Source organism: Lonchura striata, chromosome 4 (genome assembly GCF_046129695.1).
Source record: "Lonchura striata isolate bLonStr1 chromosome 4, bLonStr1.mat, whole genome shotgun sequence".
In the NCBI taxonomy this organism is placed as follows: Eukaryota; Metazoa; Chordata; class Aves; order Passeriformes; family Estrildidae; genus Lonchura; species Lonchura striata.
The window spans coordinates 3,222,081-3,228,080 of NC_134606.1; positions in this window are offsets into that span (position 1 = coordinate 3,222,081).

The window sequence follows — 6,000 nt, forward strand, 5'->3', positions numbered from 1 at the left end:
TTTTAATTTCCTTGTAAAACTGGCCTCTCAGGGTGAATACAGAGGAATCAGCAGGGATGGAAATCACCACCCAAATTTCAGGAGCTGACCAAAGCACGCTGGGCCCTGCCCTGTGCTAGGTGCTGTCTGTGGTCCTTGCTAGTACAGCTTGACTTGGTGACATTTAGAGACACAGAACATTCCCAGGGGATGACCTTTTGAGCAAAGAAAGAGGGTCCTGTGCTCGGGAAGCTCCAGGCTGCTGAGTTTGCCCATGCACAGCCTGGTGCTCCCAATTCCCACGGATCACAAGGCAAGGGGGAAGTCACGATGCCAGCACTAGTTTTTTTGACAGCTCCGATTCTCAGCCTTGATGCAGCTGCAAATTCACATCAGCTTCCCCATCTGGCTCCCCTCCACAGGGCCAAGGAGGTCTGGAACAAGCCAAAACGTGCATCTTGCTGACAAATCTCTGCCCTGTTCAGAGCCAAATGTGAGAGGTGACTTTGTCCCCAAGTTGGAACGCACATTTAGTAATCTGGTGACAGCCTTGCAGATTTGCAGCTGGAGAGTCTGAAGGCTGGAGGTGAAGGCACAAAGCACAGGCTGAAATTTGGAGGGCAGGAAGAGTTTTTTACAGTATTTGGTATCCATCATTGCATTGTGAGCCTGAATCTCTCTGATGCCTCTGGGCATCATCAGTCAAGCCACATCTGTGCAGAGCTGAAGGTGGCATTTCTTACATCCCAACTATTCCACTGGGACACCCCAGCTTCAGGTCCTTCTGTCCCTTAGGCTGGCAAAAAATCATTTTGATTCAGCAGTCTACTTCATGTTTACCTTCCCAAGAGCTAAAAGGAAGCATTTCTGCCCAAAACTCTCTGTGCTGCTCAGATCAGAAAGTTCCAACCCATTAACCTTTGTGGCAGGGCTGGTGTGGAAGCTGCAAATCCAGCAATCAGCCTGTTCAGAGCTAAAGGACCTTATTGGGATTCAGAGGTGTGAGGATCATAGGCCATTTTTATAACAGATGGAAATTCTGAGTAGCTGCACACTGCAGCAAATTATGTATTTACTCATAATCTATTACTGCTTGTCGATTTTAAAGTTGAGATATCAGAAGCCTTTGTAGAAGGAGAGGTGACCCAGTGTTCAAAGCTGTGAGTTTCTGTGTGTTCCAGACCCATTTCACCTGGCAGCAGAAAACACTCTGGAGGTTTTTGTGCTTTATCAGGATGTTGCCAACATAAACTGAGGGCTCAGGAGTCCAGGATTCTTCACCCTGATCAGATCTTGACTTCTCTTCAATTTGTACAATATGTTCAGCCAAGTGTCACTAAGGAAGCACCTGGGATTGATTTAATGAATTTTCTTATAGCAAGTTAAAACCATCCCTCGAGTCCATCCCAGTTTAGGTGTTCTGCTCAGTCCATGCCCAGGCAGGACACCTTAGGCTGAATGCCTGAAAAAAATCCTCTTCTTCTCCGAGCCCAATTTTAAGTTTGGATCAAACCAAGTCACCAGATTGACAAGAGAGGTTTGTGTAGGGCAGGAGGGACTCTGAATTGCTCTGAAATTGTGGTCCAAAGGCTGTCATGGTTTGTAGTTCTGACCTTTGCTACACTGTGCTCCAAATCTGCTCTGCTTTGGTGCCAAGGTGAGACCCAGACCCTTTGGACGGTGCAGATGTCGGTGTGTGTGCACAGGGTTGTAAAAACATTGATTCCTAACAAATTTGGCTGAACTGAGGTGGAGCTGAATGATGGTCATGCCTCTCAAGGTGGTGATTTCCTTTTGTTTTCTTTCAAAAGCCCGGGGAAGGATTTGTTTTCACACCTTAGCCAGAAGCCAGACCGCAGCACCCCGAGTCCTGCCAGGCCCTGCCAAGGCAGATGGTACTATTTGACCTTCTCCAGTCACTTCCATTTTCATCAGCAGCTTTGTAAATGTTTCTGGGCAAAGGAACATAATCTTTTTCTATGACACCTGCCAGGAAAATCCTCCTGGAGACAGCCCCACATTATGTGCCTGCTCCCCTGTGTGTGCTGGGCTCTGCCTTAGAAAAGGGATGAGTCTGTCAGGTTGTGCATCCTGGTTCTTCCTGGGGAGCCTCCTCAGCTACTGATTTCACCAAAGTCACTCCAAACACGGGGCTCCCGACCTCCCCAGCCTTTTCCTTTGGGCTTATCATACTCTGATGTAAACTGAATAACTCCTGCTTTATAAGGCAGTAGAAAGGCTTCAGATGAATATACATAAAAGCTTGAGTAAAATGTGCTTTGTGTTAAGTACTATTTAATATTTACATGCAAGGACTTTCCATCAGGATTATTTTCCATTACTTTGATCCCAAAATAGTTTGGGTTGGAAGGACCTTAAAGACAATCCAATTTCACCCCTTGCCACGGGCAGGGACACCTGCTAGACCAGGTTGCTCCAAGCCTCATCCAACCTGGCTTTGAACACTTCCAGGGATGGGGGGCCATACTTCTGGCCATATGAAATTCAGGAAGGGAATTTCATGTTGTCCAGGCTCAGAGGATGGGCTGAGATTTACTCCTGTGCTTGAGACACTGAATAATCAACCCCCTGCTCCTGCTGTGGTCTGTGTTGAGAAGGTCTCTGCAGTGTCCCAAGTGTGTCACATCTCTGGCTGGCTGCTTGCTTTGGTCTGAGTTTGTCCCTAAGGAGATGGAGGGGGAGGAAGAGGACTTTTCTCTTTCAACCCACTCACCCCTGGGACTGCTGCCTCTGCTGCTGAACCCAAACAGCAGCCAAAGGTCACAGCCTCAGTCCTCAAATATCCCAGAAGAGGAAGTGCTGTACATGCTGAAACTGTCTCCTCGACAAAACAGCAAGACCAAAGCTGCAGCTGGGGTTTAAACAGCCTGACCTTGAGTAGCACAGGCTTGCCAGCCTGAAGAGAAAGGTAAATGTGTGATCTGGGGTGGGAAGGCAATGGTGGAAAGTTTCCAGAAGGGTAAATCTCTCTGGATCCCAGTGAAAATTTCTTCACTGCAAGAGTGGCCAAGCATTGAAACAAGCTTCCCAGGACAGTGGTGGCGTTCCTGGAAGTGTTCAAAAACATGTAGGTGAGGCTGCTGGGACATGGGTTTGTGCTGGCCCTGGCAGTGTTGGGTTAAGAGCTGGATTCAATCTTAAAGGATTTTTCCAACTTAAATGATCCCGTGATTCTGTGGTGATGCTCCACATGGTGACAGCACAAGGAAAGGAGTGGAGGTGCCCTGCAGAGCACATCTGTGCCTCACATGGGCATGGTCAGGACCTCTGAGACAGCCAGGCTGGGTGGGGGTTAAGCCCCCAGCAGTGGATGTAGCTATTGGATCTGTCCTGGGGTCGGGAACCGATCCTTGGATTGAGACCAGCAACCCACTGGGTGTGGTGACAGCTGTGAGCTGCAGCTTGTAATGGGCACTGACACAATCCCTGATCATGGGGACGTGTCCTGGCACATGTTCTTCAGCTCTGGGCTCATGCTGGGGCTGAGGGGCTGCACACAGCCTGTGGCTTCATTCCATTCCTTCCTCGTTAGGGCATCTTGGCTTAAAGGATTCGAGTTGAAGCCTGGCTCTTGCCAACCTCCCGGGCTCTCCAGCACCACCCCAGCATTCCTGCACCATCTGCCATGCCCATATGCCCAAGGTTTTGTCCAAGGGCACTCTGCACATACCCTGGACACCACTCTTAGGGGGTTGAAGACAGCCCTCACAAGGTCTTTGAGCCGAAGAAATAACAATAATTTCATTTTGCACCCAAAAAGACCCAGAAAAGACATGCAGCAGTTCCAGTTCAGAGTGGACATGGTTAATCTATTCCAGGCAAGAATAGACAAGAGCCCACAGGGTTTAACCAGGAACTGCTTCCTGGGGAGGGTGACTCTGGCAGTGTGACCATAGTCCTGGTTAATGAGATCATTTGTAGCTGGTTCAAAAGGTGTGAAGGACCTGCTTGACCTTTTGTAGTGGAAAGAGTCCATGGCCTTGTTTTACACAGTGAAATGGGAAGGTCGGAGCCCTGGAGAAAGTAGCTAGAGGCAGGAAATGTGACTGGACATATGGACAGGTGCTGTAAGGACCTTGTTTGCGAAGAGAAGTTGGACCAGGGTAAGGGCCTGGCCTGGCCTGATTGATTTTAGGGTTTTTGTGTGCTGTCATGTGATGTGAGCAGCAGGAATAGGGGCAGGGCAGGGATTTTTAAGAGTAAAGGAAGGAGCAATGACTTCAACCAGTGCAAACGGATTTAGGTCTGTTTGGGTCATTGGGTTACCTGACTGATGGGGCAGGGAAGCTCCCTACAGCACAGTCCAACAGTTTAGGGATAATGTAAATTGGGATGAGTTTGTAGGTGCTCCAGGGACATGAACTGCCAAGATAATCTCATTATTTGACCAGGAGCTGCAGGAGAGACTTTTGGAGAAGTCTTGAGCTCATCAAGTCATCAGCCTGGGATCCTGACTGCAAATCAACAAGCCTGGTTCTCTGGGAGTATGGAGGAATTGGTTTGTGAGGAGCTCCTCACACCATCCCATGAACTGGCAGTCAGCTTCCTGACAGAAATTTGTCCTGTCCAGTGGTAACATGTCCCTGGCTTTGCTGTATCAGAAATTGAACCAATGCAATGTGTTTTCTGTGAAATGCCCAGCATTCCACAAATCTGCACATTCTGATGGGGGGAAAAAAAAAAAAGTATTTGCTTGGAAAATTCTGAAGCATCCTGACAGGCTCTGTGTGGTATTAAGAAACATGACAGCATTATGCTGTCCATCCCATCCCCTGGGTGTAACCTCATCCCAGACCTGAATAACCTGTCACTCTTGGATAAAGCCTCTGGCTCCCTGCCCTGGCTACACTGTCCCCACGGAGCTTGTTTCCATGGATTTCTGCCATGAATATGGCTTTATCTTAATCTCGTAAGGAAACAACTTTTGTGTGCACAATTCGCAAAAATATGGAAGAGGCCTGGCTTCATGTGTGACCTTTGTTATTTACCTTCCCTTGAAGCATTTGACCAACTTCCACTGGATTTCATGGCAAGAGCCACAGATACAAGCTGGTAGTTGATTTGCACCAGAGTGGGATCACAAGGCACAAATCCACATGGAATCATTAGGCATTGTCATCTTCGACATGTTGAACTATTGTTCATATTGAACTATTGTTCTCTCTCCACTTCTCTTTTTGTCCCTGCAGGGTGAGATTGAAGGGGCCAAGGAAGGTGCATACAGCTGGAAAAAGGAATTTGCAGTGTTATCTCCCTTTTGCCTTCTATATGGGGTTTGCAGTAGCTCTCCCCAACCCAAAGTCAGGCTGGGTCCCTTTGCTTTTCCCTCTGGATGTTTCTCTGTGGAGCAGAGCCCATGAAGCTGCTCTCCAGATCCTTCATTTGCCTCCAAAAGCCTCTGAGATTCAGCTGCTTTATAAAAGGAGGATAAGCTAATTTTTCGTGTTAATGTAGCATTTTTTACTTGGCTGTCCAGAAGCCTACAATGTGGAAACAACGAACATTCCTGCTGTAAAATTCATGTGATCCTCAAGGGATGGCAGGGAGGCTCCAGGAGTTTGCAAGTCATAAGTCAGCCCTTCAGGTGAAGGCTAGAAAATTCAATGGATTTTGGTGTGCATGAGACTCGATAAAATCTGGGTTTCTCCATTATTGAGCAACTGCAAGGGTGGGGTTTAGGGAGAGTTGTGAAGACTTGGGCACTCCTGATGACAAAGTGTGAGCTGGCAATGTCCCTTGTCCTAGAAACATCTCAGGTGGACAAAATGCATCAACACAGAAATGAGATGTTTTCTGGCATCTGATAAAACCTGTGAGCTCTGGCTTCCAGACCCTGCCCTGATTGTAAAATGGCCACAGCCACCACCAAAAGCAAGAGTCATGCATTGTCCACACGTACACAGGATGCCTGGAATAACCTCCAGGAATCATGTCCTACAGGGATGTGAAGATCATTCATTTGAGGATGGAGTCCACTCTGCTGGGAGTGTTTGGGCTGAA